The sequence below is a fragment of the Rana temporaria genome, chromosome 5 (assembly GCF_905171775.1).
Source record: "Rana temporaria chromosome 5, aRanTem1.1, whole genome shotgun sequence".
NCBI lineage: Eukaryota > Metazoa > Chordata > Amphibia > Anura > Ranidae > Rana > Rana temporaria.
The window spans coordinates 302,049,976-302,067,632 of NC_053493.1; the positions used below are offsets into that span (position 1 = coordinate 302,049,976).

General features: G+C 43.7%; 1 protein-coding gene across 4 annotated transcripts in view; it reads left to right on the forward strand.

The window, feature by feature from the left end:
- Positions 1-17,657, forward strand: part of RBBP8 (RB binding protein 8, endonuclease) — a 110,008-nt gene that overhangs the window by 2,551 nt on the left and 89,800 nt on the right. The window contains exon 1 of one of the 4 annotated variants that reach the window (XM_040354065.1): positions 14,442-14,611. The exons of 1 other annotated variant lie outside the window; for it this stretch is intronic. The gene's annotated coding sequence lies outside the window, so the exon portion shown is untranslated. Of the gene's footprint in view, positions 1-14,441; positions 14,612-17,657 lie in introns of those variants that run through there. 2 more of the 4 variants (XM_040354061.1, XM_040354064.1) reach the window with 2 other exon arrangements.

The following is a 17,657-nucleotide window of genomic DNA, read 5'->3' on the forward strand; positions in this document are numbered from 1 at the left end:
GCAAAGCCCTATTCGCGAACGTTTTACGCAATCGACGTACACGACGGAAAATTCTACGCTGGCCCGACGTCCATACTTAACATTGCGTACGCCTCATAGAGCAGGGGTAACGTTATGCCGAAAAAAGCCTTACGTAAATGACGTAAAAAAATGCGCCGGGCGGACGTACGTTTGTGGATTGGCGTATCTAGCTCATTTGCATACTCAACGCGGAAATCAACGGAAGCGCCACCTAGCGGCCAGCGTAAATATGCACCTTATATCCAACGGCGTACTAAGACGTACGTCAGTCAGATCTAGCCCAGCTTCAGGCGTATCTTGTTTTGTGGATACAAAACAAAGATACGCCGGAGCATCCTAGAAGTTACGCGGCGTATCAATAGATACGCCAACGTAACTTCTTTGTGGATCTGGGCCCTTCTGTTTAAATACACCTGGAAGTTGGATCAAAGTCGGATTGCGGTCTTAACTGATCCAACTTTGGCATGCAACTTGTGCTCTGATGATCTTGAAGGGGAACTCCATGCCAAAATTAAAAAAACAGCATGGGTTCACCCTTCAAGACCATACCAGGCCCTTCAATCTGGCATGGATTTTAAGGGTAAGGCATTTTTTCAGCGTGGGGGTTCCCCAAAATCTATACCAGACCCTTATCCAAGCACGCAGCCTGACAGGTCAGGAAAAGAAGTGTGGGGACGAGCGAGCACCCCCCCTCCTGAACCATACTAGGCCGCATGTCCTCACCATGGGGGGGTGGGTGTTTTGGGGCAGGGGGGCCTTGCGTCCCCCCCCACTCCAAAGCACATTGTCCCCATATTGATGAGGACAAGGGCCTCTTCCCGACAACCCTGACCGTTGGTTGTCGGGGTCTGCGGGCGGGGGGCAAGGATAAGGGTCTGGTACGGATTTTAGGGGGACCCCACACCGTTTGGGGGGACCCCACGCAGTTTTTTTGGTGTGGGAAGTTCCCCTTAAAAACCATGCCAGACCGAAGAGCCCGGTATGGTCTTGGAGGGGGAACCCATGCTGTTTTTTTTCAATTTGTCGTGGAGTTCCCCCTAAAAATTCATACCAGACACAAAGTGCCTGTCATTGTCGGGGTCAAAGTCAGATCCCCGTTCATTGAAGTCGGACTGATGTCGGACTTCAAGTCGCAAGGCAAAGTCAGATCCACAGTCATACGACTGTCGTGTTGTACCAGTGTGAACCCGGCCTTAAACACCTTTTGCTTTAATGCACCTGGAATTAATTAACCTGGTTCTAAACTGAAGTCAGTTGGGCTTGAAATCTTCAACAGTTTTGCAGGAAACAAGCTGGAGACTGCAGAAAATTCGTTATTCAGTATTAATCGGCACTAATGTGCTTGTTAACAGACAGTGAAATTATGTTACCTGGTCAAACTGGTTAATTTCTGCATACCCAAGTATTCATTGGCAGTTGAAAGTCTTTAAGATACAGTTATAAAACATACATACATTCACAAACGTTTCTACTTTGCAAAAAAGAGTCACAGTCGGAAAATGTGCTTGTATTGGAAAAAATGTGAAACAAAACATCTGACTCCCTTTGAAACCTGAATTCTGTCCTTGAGCTAGATTAACATGTGTATAACTGCATAGCATATTCCATGTAGCATTTGTCTAAGCTGATAAAATTCTCCACCCTCTGGTTTTTGAAGTGTAACACCATTTTTGTGCTGTCTTGATAGATATATATTTCAATACTTCCCATTGACAAAATTACTGGGGCTAATTTACAAACAGTTTAAATATTACACATAGCGAATGAGATCTATTGCTGTGTTTCATAGAGTCTGATTGGTTTAAGCCCTGGTTCACACCAGTGCGGCTTTAAAATTGTGCTACTTCAGTGAGATTTCCAAGCTGCAGATCATTTAATTTCACTGTGGCTTCCGACTTCACTGCAACATGAGTGGCGGCAATTTGAGCAGTTCCATTGCTGGCAATGGGGTGCGACTTGTCATGCGATTTTGAACTGTCAAATTGCATGACAAATCACACTGGTGTGAATGACGACTTAATGTGATTTTAAAATGTTATTCTCTTGCTATCCTGCCTTATCGTTTGCAACCTATCAGCGATGTACACTGAACTGTCCTAAACTGTGATTTCAACATAACCACTATGCAATAAACAGTAAATAAAATAATACAATGAAGTAAACATTATTATATTGTATCCATAAAAAAAAAAAACATCTGACAGAAACAGTGCCAGTTAAAATATAATTTCTCATCAAGCAATTGTCACTTTCAAGCACCATCATAAATTACAGAATTTGTTTTTTCAGTGCATTGCCATAGTCATCATAAACATATTAAGCTACAGTAGGTGCTGTAGTTAATTTAGGAAAAACAGGACTTGCAGAACTGAATATTTTTATGTGCTTACTGCCCAAGTTTATCTTTTTACATGGCATATACAGTACATTCAAATAAATGCCCCATTGAGCAACTTATTCGCACATGCAGTGTGTTTGATTACTACAGTTTGAATGTGGGCTTTAAACAAGTCTATTTTAACCAACTGTGATACATATCTCGTAGCATTACTTGCAATTACTTACTATTATCTTGACTTATCCAGGGCTGGGAGCAGATGCTCCCCAAGGTATCCATCTTTGCCTTGGGGCAAAAATGGCTGGTAGGTTTAATTATTAGGTAATAGTAAATAATGTTAAAAGGAGTGTATTGCATTTGATCAATATAGTCTTATTTATAATGCACCTACACACACATAGCCAGTCAGGCCTGTTAAAAGTGCTCAGTGAGTTTGAACTTTTTTTTTTAACGAGCTCCAGATCACAAGAGTCTCCGCAGCTGCGTCTGTCTGTTGAACAAATGCAGGAGCCAGGAAGGGAACGCAGACATGCTGAGCCTGTGTATTTACCAGATTTAGCGTTCTTGAGCTGCACTGAGGATAAACTTTCCAAAATGGACTCTATAGTCCCGTACACACGACCGGTTTTCCGTCAGGAAAACTGCCAGGAGAGCATTTGGCTGGGAATCCCGGCCGTGTGAATGCTCCCTAGCAGTTTTCCCGTCAGGAAAACAGCCGAGAATCCCAACGGGAAAATAGAGAACCCTGCTCTCTATTTTCCCGTCAGGATTCCCGGCAGAGTGTTTCCTGCCGAGAAAAACAGTCGTCTGTATGCTTACCTGTCTCAGGTAAACCCGTGCATGCTCGATAAGAGTTTGATGCATGCGCGATAGCATACAAGTTTAGGGTGGGGTATAGCAAGATGGCGGCGATTGCATCGAATGTGACGAGCGCCAGCTCGTCATAGTCGATGACCTCACCGCTTTCTTGCCATTCAAAAGAACGGCGGTTCTTTTGAATGGCCGTCTGTATGCACGGCTTTGCAAGACAAGCTTGCCAAGAATCACATCAGGAAAACCGAAGTCCCTGATGGGATTCCCGGCCGTGTGTACAGGGCCTATGACTTCAGTGCCCCCCCATCATTCCTCCATGAGTGTCATGTGAGGTAGCTGCCTCAATTGGCCTCATAGGTGGCAGAGACTTGGATTTACCTTCAACAAATTAAGCTCTCAGAGTTTCTTGAACAATACAATATATACTGTATTTTGCTCTCAAATTATTGTATTTATTAGTTCATAGACTATCATGAGCATGGGTACACAGCCTGAGTACTAAGACACATACTTTATGTATCACAGAGACCTGGCCAGGACCACCCATCTTTCCATACAAGATGTTCTCACTCTCCAGTTAATTGCATTTAACCACTCAAAATTTTCCATAAATAATTGCTTACTTAAAGGGGTTTTCCACCTTTTTTTTAAGTTTATTAAAAGTCAGCAGCTACAAAAAGTGTAGCTGCTGGCTTTTAATAAACTGACACTTACCTGCTCCACGGCTCCAGCGACGCGCCGGCCGGGGCTCCGCTCCTCGCCCCCCCTCATTCTCTTCATTCTTAGTGTGGGCACCCGGCAGTGACAGCTTTCGGCTTCACGGCCGGGCACCCACTGCGCATGCGCGAGCAGAAGTGCGCATGCGCGAGTGGCGCAGCGCCGTCCGATTGGACAGGCACTTGCCTACAGGGAGGGGCTGTGAAAAAGCGATTAAGCTAATCGCCTTTCCAGGTCCTCGGCGGAAGGAGGAAGTGGGACAGGAAGTCCCCTTCTCCTGAAACCCCCACTCCCCCCCAAAAAAATTACATGCCAAATGTGGCATGTAAGGGGGCGAGGAGTGGGTTAAGCGCAAGTTAAATTTTTAGGTGGAACTCCTCTTTAAAGTAAATCAATCATTAGAGAAATGCATAAGCTAATGCTGGTTTCCTGAAAATTATAGCTGTCTGTATATGTCATGATATATGTGTGGTTTTAACATTGTTCAGTTATTTACTAATCAGGATGTTCACACCACCCACCTGTGTGTGAGGAGAAGTATATTAATGAGTATGTGGTAATGGCAGTCAGTTATGATTAAGGTCACCTTGTTGGCAGAAACACGTCAGCATAAATCTTTGGAACTCTATGTTTGCTTTGCAATAAACATTCCCAAAGATTTGCTACTTTATACTGGTTTTCTTCAATTCTCTTTATAGACTAGTGGCAGACAGGAGCCTAGGGTGTTTCCAAACAGCCTAAATAAGACAAGGAGTTTGAACCATTTCGGCATGTTTGGTTTAAATGAATATAAATCCTAACAATGAACATCTATTAATATCTCCCTTTTGATCCGTTAAATATACCATTGAAGGTGTTTTGCTATATCAGTTGACATAAGATTGAAACATTTTTGTTGATGCTGTCAGATATCTTGTGAGCTGATATCGTCTTATGATGTCCCCCTGTGCTTCATTCTTATTACCGGTAGTTAAATTGTAAATTAACAGATACTAATTAAAAGAAAAAAAAAAGAAAACAAATGCAGCCACCACATCTGAGAACTATATTTATATAGGTATATTATGTTTGTTTTTCTTCAGTTTACATAAACTTTAAATACCTCCAAGTCATAGGTCAAAGATAGGTTGGAATTCATATTTCTATACTTGCTCCAAGTCAGTCACTCACGAAGCTGTGCAGTCAAGGCATCAGCATTTAACCCCAGGCATCCACCATTTTCAGAAGAAGATTATATATACATATATTTATTTATATATACTTTTTTCGTGACAGGTCTACCTTAAAGGCTCCTTGAAAATCAGATTTTACTTTAATACAGATAACTACACGTAGTTAGAAACTGATACATACTGCATCCACTATATATAGATTGATTATTGATTACAATTACCCTTGGGTGGTAATCTACACCCTAGTTAACAAAGTGCCACATCCTACTTGTAATTGGAATAGGGTTTTGGAAAAAATTGACCTTGTAGGCACAAAAAATATAAAAAAATTTAATATTTCACAATATATCACATATACACATGATGCATCAAAAAATCTATTGAAATACACAGAGATGAAAAACAAGGACAAAGTGGTTGATCCACAGGAGAATACTTATTGTATATGTAGAAAACTTTCTGCGGGGGTATAGACGATATTGTAACCCACACTGAGTATACAGTATTTCTGGGGTATGTCCACGAGGTCCTTGAGAAATTTAAAAAATAAGCTCTACATGTTTCGCGACCTCATTCGTCGCTTCCTCAGGAGCTTCTAGACTATTAGAAAACATGCTTCAGTTAGGATATAATATGAAACATATCATACATAATAAAATAAACATATAAATATAATTCTATGTATGCATGTGAAAAACTCACCAAATAAAGTGGTGCAAGTGGAGAGTATTAGCAGTCGTCTATATATAGGCTTTTTTCCCCTAAACAATGGGTGCAAGGACTCTCTCCATTCTGACCTACCTCTGAGCACCGTCCCTTATTCCTATCAACCTCTTAGTACTTCTCTTTTTAAAGAATACAGAGCCAAGTATCATTTTGCAGGGATAAGTCATTTTGTACAAAATTGGTTAATGATAATGGACCCCCCAAGCAACAACAGATCCCTCCAGGAACACAGGCTCCTTCCCAGCAACAATAGACCTCCAGCAACAATAGATCTTCCCTAGTAACAAAAGACCCCTGCAGGCAACAAAAGATACTCAGCAGCTAGCATCAATAGACCCTCCCCATCAACAGTGGATTCCCCCTTCCCAACAACATAAGAACCCCAGATTAAAAGATCTCCCACCAGCAACAATAGGTTCCCCCGCAATATTATAGATCCCTCCAGCAACAATTGAAACCCCCTCCCCAGCAACACTACAACCCTAGCTACAATAGATCCTCAGCAGTCAGCATCAATAGACCCTCCAGCACACCCCAGTCCCCTTTGCCAGTACATACATTCTGTGCAGGAGGTGCATTCCCCACATTCCTGCTGAAAAAAATATAAAGAAATGTATAGGTTTCCTTTTACCAGCTGCTACTCTACCCAGCTCAGTAATAACATACATCAAAGGTTTACAAGCCACCACTGTCTTAGAGATTTTTATTTTGGCCAGCTGTCACATTTATGTACAGTAGAAGTTCTGCAAATTACACGTAATGTTAAATATTAACCTCGATTACTGTGTAACATAAAGAGCAATTGTTTAACTTGTACCTTTTTTTTTTTTACCTCGGTAGGTTTAAAGTCCATTTAATCTTAAAATATAATTTCCACATATTATAAAAGTTTTTTTTTTTTTTTTATCCAAATGCTACATTACTAATGATCAATGACTCAGACATCACATTAGAGACTCGAAGCATGACACTAAGCACCAGTGCCGGCCCAAGACATTGTGCTGCCTGGTACCAAGAATGAAATGCTGCCCCCCCCCAAAAAAAAAATTACGCCCAACAAAATGTCCCCACATCCATTATTTTATATCATGATAACTAAAGTAGACCTATCATGGCTCTATACATGTATATAGGAGTATAAAGAGGACCTGTTATGGTTGTTTACATGTATAGGAGTATAAAAAGGACCTGTTGCTCTATTCATGCAATTAACCCCACAGTGGAGCGGAGCTGGCGGAATGGGGTGGCGTGCGGGCGGCATTTTGCTGCCCCCCTGAAAGTGCTGCCTGGTACAATGGTACCATCGGGTCCCATGGTAGGGCCGGCCCTGCTAAGCACATTGTGCACATGACACATGTATTGGCCCCCATTTACTTCTTCAAAAAGCAATGGCTGTTTTGCTCTTGTGGTATGGGTCAGAACTCTGAGCAGTCACAATCTGCACGGATCGTTTTCATTTATCTGACATGAAATACAACAATAAATAACAGTGTTTGCGTATTCCAACCCTGTCTACCATAGAGGTAAATGGAGGCCATTGTGTGATATGTGTGGGAACAAACTATTAGCAATTATATTTTATTGTTCTGTCTACTCTAAACTGATGATGGGTAACATTGGATTGTCTGTCAGAGGTTAGTTCGTTTCCTACAGTATGTCTTTTGCACATAGCCTAATTCCAGGGTAATTAACCAATACCATACAGGGCATTTTCACCCCCTTCCTGCCCAGACCAATGTTTATTTTTTAGCGCTCTTGCACTTTGAATGACAATTGCGCGGTAATGCAACACTATACCCAAATGAAATCTTTATGTTTTTTTTCCCCCACAAATAGAGCTTTCGTTTAGTGGTATTTGATCATCTCTGCGGTTTTTATTTTTTGCGCTATAAACAAAAGAAGAGCGACAATTTAAAAAAAAACACTATTTTTTACTTTTTGATTTAATAAATATCACATAAAAAAAAAAAACTGTTTAGACCGATACGTATTCTTCTACATATTTTTGGTAAAAACACGCAATAAGCATATATTGATTGGTTTGCGCAAAAGTTATAGCGTCTTCAAAATAGGGGATAGGTTTATGACATTTTTATTTATTATTATTTTTTTTACTAGTAATGGCGGCGATCTGCATTTTTTTATTGTGACCGTGACATTGTGGTGGACATATCGGACACTTTTGACACGTTTTTGGGACCATTCACATTTCAACAGCGATTTAAACTGCACTGATTACTGTGTAAATGTGACTGGCAGGGAAGGGGTTAATACTAGGGGGCGCTGAAGGGGTTAAATATGTTCCCTGGGAGTGATTCTTACTGTAGGGGAGGGGGACTCACAAGGGGAGGAGAACGATGTGTGTTCCTCTGTACTGGGAAAACACATTGGTCTCCTCACCTCTGACAGGAGGTGGATCTGTGTGTTTACACACACACAGTGTTGCCAACCTACCAGACTGAAATTTACTGACTCAACACTCAAAATTTACAGGCACAGCCAAGTTTTTACTGGCGTTTCCAAAAGTTACAAAATTTAATTTTTAAGTGCAAATTATAGTATTTAGGCTACAAACAAGTACAATATGCAATTAGAAATATTATTTAAGGTAGATTTTGAGGCAAAAAACATATTTCTTATTTTATTTTTGATATAGAAAGTAAGTAGCTCAGGGACAGGACTCAGGAGGGCAAGAAATTAGAATAGGTGGCACACACACGTGAAACTGACTCTCACAGTGACACTGACAGCAGTGTGCAGCAGATGATGATGACATCTCATCGACACGTTCCCTTCTGAGTCACAGTGACAGTCTCTCTTCATGCCAGGTGGTCCCTTCAGTCCACTCTAATCCAAACAGCACAAACAGTCCTGCTCCCGTCCCGCAGACCCACACACTTGGCTCCACTCCCTTGCACCATGACATTACACGACATGCTCAGGCAGCACCTCTGCCAGGCTCCTGCCCTGTTGGCACCGCCTGAACACACTGTAGTAGGCACTCAGATGGTCTCAGCCAGCTCCAGAACCGAAATGCACATGCGCAGTTCCAAGTCGAGCGTCACAGACTTATTTTTTCACTGGCAACCTTTTCCTCATACTGACATTTACTGGCAGGAAAAAAGTCCCCATTTTTTACTGGCTGCCAGTAAAAATACTGACGGTTGGCAACACTGCACACACAGATCCACACTCCTGCCGTGATCGCCGGCAATCGCGGGTGCCCGGCAGACACTCCATGCCCAAGAGGGTTAAGGCAGTGCTGGAAAATAATGGTGGCCACACAAAATATTGACACTTTGGGCCCAATTTGGACATTTTCACTTGGGGTGTATATATAAAAAACATAGAGCACAGACTATCAATAACATATAATATGCAACAATATGATATATTGAATATCTTACATACAGGTACCATTCCAGTCGGTCTAGTAATGTGCAGAGTTTGAAAACAGAACATAATAAGCAAATACATGTCATAATCCTAGGCTGACATATGACACTATCAATAGGCATATTTGTTCCGATGTTTATTTAAGCCTTTGTTTTGGCCAGAAATAAAGAAAGTATGTGGTCTGAGGAAAACACAATGGATTCATGAATGTAAGGAATGTCCACAATGCTGCCTAATAAAGTTGTTCACTGACAATACTTTTTAGTAAGATTTATTTATGTTACCAAGCATCTGCAAAAGATTGTTTTATACATGTATTTTTCGTATACACAGCCAACCAAGTATACAAAATATCAATCAAAAAAAAAAACAGTCCAAGTCCACTGATGCAAATATATCACAAAAGATTGTCGATACAATATCCTTCAAATCATTGTTCATGTCTTTCCCCCATGGCCGTGCAATAAATCACTACACTTACCTGAAAAACGTGAGACCTCTAAATAATAAAAAAATTTAATTGCGTGAAATCTCTAATGCCGCATACACACGGCCGTTATTCATGTCATGCAAAAAAACGTCGTTTTTCTCTACGTGATTTGTCGTGATTCCTCTCAAGCCTGCCTTGCATACAGACGTTCGTGAAAAATGCTTGAGCAAAGCGCAGTGACATACAACATGTACGACAACACGTACGACGGCACTATAAATGGGAAGTTCCATTCGAATGTCGCCACCCTTTAGGCTGCTTTTGCTAATTTTGTGTTACCGTGTGTTAGTAAAAGTTTGGTGAGAGATGATTTGCGCTTTTCAGTCTTAGTGCTTTTCAGTCTGTTACAGCGTGACGAATGTGCTATCGCCATTACCAAAGCTAGTTTTACCAGAAAGAGCGCTCCCGTCTCATAACTTGCTTCTGAGCATGCGCGTTTTTTTCCCCCTCGTAAAAGCGTACACACGACCGTTTTTCACGACGTGAAAAAGAACGACGTGAAAAATTACGAGAAAAAATAGAGCAGGTTCTGAAAAAAAATTCGGGGGATTTTTCTCGTCCAGAAAAATGCTCTGGAGCATACACACAACTGTTTTTTCACTAACAATTAAAAAATTGCATTTTTCTCGTCGTGTGTAGGCGGCATAATACTCATTATAAGTAAATTCATATGTATCTTCTTCCGTTTCTCATACCTGCCAAGAATCTCCTAAACGCTTGATGACTTCATAAAACAAGCTGTTTCAAAGTGTATGATCCACATTTATTGAAATAAATATTAAACATATAGTTAGAAAACCTTTGGTGAAACGCGTTGAACGAAAGTGGTGCTTTTAAACAGCAGTGGCAAAGCACACAGCAAAGGAAATATCATCCATCTTTAACCTAAAAAACGGTTAGTCTGTCATCCATGTGTGTGCTGGACGTGACCCCCACTCAAGCTGTTTGGCCATCAAGGGTTTTCTCAATATGTTTTTAATATAGCCGTCGTTGGTGGGGAATATGTAATTCAGCATGGCAGCACCGCTTGTCAAACTCGCTCATTCAAGTCAATGGGGCTGCACCACAACCACGAGCCAAAAAAAAAATCAAGAATTTAGAAGGTGGCAGGATCGCTTCTTGAAAGCCTGACATCGGCTGCTTAACTGCACTCTGAAAAGTGATCCACTACAGACAGCTTTCCAGAGAATTACCAAGTGTGAACTTATCCTCTTGCCAACCGCAATACGTATTTATATATACGTTACGGTTTGCAAGTGGCTTACCGGGGTTATGGCTAAAGCTATCAGCCATAACCCCGGTATTTTTTTTGCTTTCTCATGAAAGCAGTCCAAGCAGCTAACTAGCTGCTGGATCGCTTTTTAGAAACGGTGGGACATCCCCCTCTAACCGCTTGGCGGTGTTTCTCGGGATTACTGTTTTTACTTGCGCACCCGAGAAATTATCAGACGGGTCACGTGGCTGGCCATAGAGGTTCCCAGAGACCAGATCTTCTCTGATAGCCTCTATAGTCTTGGAGGACTGCAGTGATGCCCTGATGTCACTTCCGATATAGGGCGGAAGTAAACTATTTATTTTTATTTTTTTACCCAAAATATATATATTTTTTTATTTTGCTTTTAAAGGTAGAGGAGAGACTTGGGGTTCTATTAACCCCAGATCCTTCCATAAAGAGTACCTGTCATCTCGTATTTCTATTACAAGGGATATTTACATTCCATATAATAGGAATAAAAGTGATTAAAAAAATATTAACGGGACAGTGTTACATGCAGCAGAAGCAAACGCATACGTAAGTCGCGCACGCATATGTAAATGGTGTGCGCACCACACATGTGAAGTATCGCCGCAAATGTTAGAGCGAGACCAATAATTTTAGCACTATACCTCCTCTGTAACTCTAAACAGGTAACCTATAAAAATGTTTAAAAGGTCACCTATGGAAATTTTTAAGTATCATTGCTTGTCGCCATTCCACGAGAGGGTGACATTTTTAAGCGTGACATGTTAGGTATTTTTCATAAAAAATCGGGTTATATGTTGTGTTTTATTGCGGTAAAAGTGCATTTATTCCCCCAAAAAATAGCTTTTGAAAAACTGCTGCGCAAATACTGTGTGACATAAAATACTGCAACATACGTGAAAAACAAACCATTTGATTCTCTAGGGTCTCTGCTAAAAAAAAAAAGTAATTTTCTAGCAAAATAAACCCATTTAAATTGTAAACAAAAAGAGCAAGAAAAGGTTTAATCGGCAAGTGGTTATTCTTAGACCTTTTAACTACTTAGAGGTCTCACGGGTATTGATGAATGTGGTGCTGTTGTGCGATGGGAAGACAACAGTGTAACTTTTTTGTTAAAACTTTATTGGGATGTCACAAAGTGACATTCATTCAGTACTATTGTTCAGTACAGTGTGATGCAATGGACTTTTTTGCATCATGCTGCATTCAAAATAAATACTGCCGTGGCCACAACTACCATTAGGCAAACTAGGAAGCTGCCTAGGGCACACTACCATCTAGGGCGCATCCATGGCCTCTGTCCCGGTGAAGCTCCAGGCGTGTGTAAGCTCGGCTCTCCTCTCCTGATCGCTCACCCCCGTTCGGTGCCAGCTGTCCCGGGAACACATCCACTGCAGGTGCTGCCAAACCCCCAGAAGTTCCCCGCTGTCACATCTCCACACTGTAATACCTGAACAGCACTACCCCAGGGACTCCCTTTCTCCAGGGGGCGGGGCTCCGTGGAGATGGAAACATTGAGAGAGGTGCACCGGCTGTTAGCTGACCTCTCGGCTGGCGGGGGAAACCAAAAAGCGGCTGGATGGCGCTTGCGGGGGACTCCCCTAAACAATACTGCATGCCGTTTGCTGAGGAGAGCCTTGATGAGATGGATGATGAAGCCATGAAGAGGTAAGGAGGAGGGTGGATCCTCCAATCTACATCAAGTTGTGTGTGTGGGGAGTGTGTAGTGCAGGAAGTAGGAGTCAGGTAGGTCTGTGTTGGTGTCAGGTAGGTTGTTTAGGTCTGTGTATGTGTCAGATAGGTCAGTGTAATGGTCCAGTAGATCAGTGTATTGGTCAGGCAGATCAGTGTAGGTGTCAGGTAGATCAGTGTAGGTGCCAGGTACGTCAGTGTAGTGGTTAGGTAGGTCAGTGTGGTGGTCAGGTAGGTCAGTGTATGTGTCGGGTATGTCAGTGCAATGGTCAGGTAGGTCAGTGTAGGTGTCAGGTAGGTCAGTGTATTGGTCAGGTAGATCAGTGCATGTGTCAGGTAGGTCAGTGTAGTGATCAGGTAGGTTAGTGTAGGGGTCAGGTAGGTCAGTGTATGTGTCAGGTAGGCCAATACAGTGGTCAGGTAGGTCAGTGTGGGTGTCATGTAGGTCAGTGCATGTGTCAGGTAGGTCAGTGTAGTGATCAGGTAGGTTAGTGTAGTGATCAGGTAGGTCAGTGTATGTGTCAGGTAGGCCAATATAGTGGTCAGGTAGGTCAGTGTATGTGTCAGGTAGGTCAGTGTAATGGTCAGGTAGGTCAGTGTAGGTCACTGTAGGGGTCAGTGTATGTGTCAGGTAGGTCAGTGTAGTGGTCAGGTAGTTCAGTGTAGGTCACATGTGTTACAAAGGGGGTGGAGTCAGGGGGAGGAAAATTGAGGTTCGCCTAGAGTGTCAAAAAACCTTGCACCAGCCATGCATACTGCACTGTCTTCACCAGACAACACCACAGCACGGTGGGTGGAATGCTAGGAAAGTGAACAAAGCCTTTTTCATTGTCTGTGTGTTGGACTTCATTGGGAAAGGCTGCCTAGCAGAGTCCTACACATCTGGTATGAACAGCTCCTTATTGTGCTCCAGAGGAGGAAAGAAAAACAGAATATTTTGTTCTCAATCCTTTTTTGTTCTATTTGCTTCAAGAGGAGGTCCGCCCACCTCTGCAAAACATAAAAGCCAGCAGCTGCACATCCTGTAGCCAGGGGCGGACTGACAACTCATGGGGCCCCTGGGCAATAGAAGATTATGGGGCCCCCGGGCTTACAGATGGCCACCACGCCAGGAGGCAGTACAGAGGTGGGGCAGCTAAAATCTTGGGATTTTCCCATCAAAAGCATGTCGGTTTTGGACATATCAGGGACAGATGTAAAAAAAACACAGATTTTTACATACTGTCCCTGGTTTTACTGAGCCTGGCAACCCTGATGGGGCCCCCTAGTGGCATGGGGCCCTCGGGCAGTGCTCGAGTGCCTCAATGGTCAGTCCGCCCCTGCCTGTAGCTGATGACTTTCAATAATCGGACACTTACCTGTCATGGAGTCCAGCGATGTCAGCACCGCAGCTGATATTTGCATTGGCTGTCAGGTGCTGCCGCCACCATTGCGGGTAAGGGAACCAGGCAGTGTAGCATTACTGCTTCACAACGTGTCCCTACTGCGCATGCGCGAGGCACCGCTGGCACCGAAGGGGGGGAGGGGACAAATGAGCGTAAGATCCACTTTTGAGTGGAGCTCCACTTTCAGTGAACTTGGTTGGACTTGTTATGTGCTTTGTGTGAAACTGATACTTTGTTCTCTGGATTGGAGGAGGGATGGTGATACAAATTGGTATATTGTTGCATTTGGTAATAAATGACTACATTTTAACCACACACTAACCATGAGCTATCACTATATTTAAGAATTAGCAGATAATCCTTAATAATAGTTAATAGTCTGCAGGGTTTTAGAAAAGAGTGGCTTATTCAGCGGCTGCACGGATACCAGCACACTAGTTCTCCAGCACAAGGCACCGGGCAACACTGCGCATGTGCCGCCCACAGCACGAAGATGTATGCAGTGTACAGCATGGATGGGACTGTGCGGGTCATGTGACTGACTTCCTGTATGTTCGTATTTCCCGCCGGAACCGGGATGTCCGCAGTGTGGAGGGGGGAGCCGTTCAGCTGTGTACGGTAATTACCGAGGATACAGCTCGTACCCCTCCTGTGTGTGTCTATGGAGGGAGCTGTACACTGCATGTACCGGGGGGGGTTGTGTGTGACCATAGAGCAGGAACATTCCCCTGACTGTACCATGCAGCTCTGGAAATGGTATTTCTAATATTCAATGACACAATACCGTCCTCCTTATCCTGCATTGTCCATTCCACACTCATCCCTATTAAATGTCATACCATGTAGGTGTGAGGAGATGTCCCTGTGGCTGGCTCAGGATTCTCGTACACCTCCAGCAACAAAGTATTCTAGAAAACTTTTAACCACTTGCTTACTGGGCACTTTTACCCCTTTCCTGACCTGGCCAGCTTTCAGCGCTGTCACTCTTTGAAAAACAATTGCGCGGTCATAGAATGCTGTACCCAAACAACATTTTTACAATTTTGTTGACACAAATAGAGCTTTCTTTTGGTGGTAATTAATCACCACTGGGTTTTTTTTTTTTTCAAAGTGCAACTTTTTTTTTACTTTCTGTTATAAAATTTCACAAATAAGTAATTTTTCTCCTTCACTGTGCGCTTATGGGCAACGATATGCGGCAGCACTGATAATCAGGGCACTACGATCATTACCCTGATTATCTGCGTGCATGTCGCCTGTCAGGATTGCCGGTAAGGATGAGCTCTGACGTGTTTGCACAGGCCACGTGCAGAACCCGCCAGGAAGTTGGCGCTGCGCTAATCACAGGCAGGGAGACATTGTCCAGATGCTCGGCTGCAGAGTTCAGGAAATGTCTCCCTGCCTGTGATTAGCGCAGTGCAGTGCTGACTTTCTGGCGTGCTCTGCACATGGGTTGTGCGCGAAACACGCCAGAGCTCATCCTTAAAGAAACACTAAAGGCAAACTTTTTTTTTTAAAATAACAAACATGTTATACTTACCTCCACTGTGCAGCTCGTTTTGCACAGTGTCCCCTAACCCTGTCTTGTGGGGTCCCGGCGGCTGTCTCGGCTCCTCCTCGCAAAAGCTTTCAACCTTTATGCGAGCGAGCTCGCATGGTGGAAAGATTTTGCGAGTGTGCTCCCGTGATACAGCGACGGGCATAGCCGCCGACTGTATCATTCGGCCCCGCCCCCTGGCGCGCTGCGTCATCCGCTGTGATTGACAGCAGCGCCAGCCAATGGCTGCGCTGCTATCAATCCATCCAGCCTAGCCAATCAATGGCCAGGCTGGGAACCGAAGAGGATCACGTGGACGCGCGCATGACTTTCGAGGGGTCAGGTAAGTAAAACGGGGGGGCGGTACCGTCGGATGTTTTTTCACCTTAATGCATAGGATGCATTAAGGTGAAAAAACATTTCCCTTACAACCCCTTTAATTGCCAATAAGGATGATCTCCGGCGTGTTCGCAAACTCTACGCGCAGAGCCTGCCAGGAAGTCAGCCCTGCGCTGCTCTAATCGCAGGCAGGGAGACATTTCCCGATCTCTGCAGCCGTGCATCGGGACAATGTCTCATTGCCTGTGATTAGCACAGTGCAGACTTCCTGGTGGGTTACCGTCTCTCCTCCCGCTTTGACATCGTGTGAGGTAAGGAAAGCTGACATCTTTGTTTACATTGTGATTGGACACAGCTGATCATGTGGTAAAGGGCCGCTGTGATTGGCCCCTTACTACAATCTGTGGTCAACTGTGTCAGAAGGACAGGCACAAGAGGTGTGGTTCTGGGAGGATATTCATGGACGACCTCCCAGAACGAGAGAGCTGCGCTGTAGCCATCTTTTGGCTATAGCGCAGTAAGGAAGTGGTTAATTTGGTAATCTGTGTTACAGATCACCCAGGTGAAATAGATCTAAACTGAAAAGCTAACATTTTATATGAGCTGTGGGCTCAAACTTTTCCATTTTTGTCCCGAGTAATTCAACCCATAGACAAATCATTTTTTTTTCATGCAATGAGTGGTTTGAATGAGAACAAGTAAATTCTCCTCCACACACTCAATGTGGATGGAGGAATCCTCCTGCTATGCTATTCTGACAGTAGGGAGATTTCCCCACATCACAATACACTGATCGGTGCTTACAGCTATAACCTGCAGCACTGATCGAGAGGGGAAAACCTGACGGGACAATTGTACAGATGTCTATCTGTAGATCAACTTCTGTACAATCTCTCTGCCCATATGTTGATCAAAATTCAGCCAGGCCCTGCTTAACTAGATGCATTTCGATACATTTATGGCTGGCGTAAAGTGGAACTTCACCCAAAAGGGGAATTTCCACTTGTTTGCATCCTCTCTACAGCTTCCCACTGCGCATGCTTGAGGAACATTGCGCTTTTGTGAATGGTTCCGCAGTGTTCTGGGACCTGTGATGTGTCCCCAGAAGCAATGGTAAGGGGGAAGGCGATCTGAGCGGGAGTGGGTACCAGATACCTCTCACGCACAATAACCGATGACGTTGGTAAAATTACAAGCAATTTTTCACATACTGTTAAATGAGAGAGGGAGAAGGACATTTTCCTAACACGTCATGCGATATGTCAAAACTCTCCTTCATCCCAGGCGTTCTTGGTTCCCAATGTACAGACTCGGGTTTCCTTCATTATACGATGTTTATTCTTCCTAAGACAGGACAGCAAGACAGTCAATGCTTACATTGTTACAGCTGGTAAAAACATCATTGCAGGTTGATACTTCAGAAAGTTACAGAAGGAGGAAATAGATGTTATGATGGTATGATCTGTCTGCTGGGAAAGGTCCCTTCCAGCAGATTGGTCCTTCCTACCCCCATCTTCTCTGTAGGGTCGTGACCCTAAGGCCGAGTACTCACGATCAAACATGTCCGATGAAACCGGTCCGCGGACCATTTTCATCGGACATGTCTGCCCGGGGACTTCTGTTCGATGGCCGTACACACCATCGAACAGAGGTCCGCGCGTAAACAATACGCGGGGCGTGTCCGTGTCCGCATGCGTCGAAGTCATTGGACGCATGCGAGGCATGGCGGGCGGCAGGACATGTACGGTCATCTGTACAGACCTACCGTACATGTCCGGGCGGACAGGT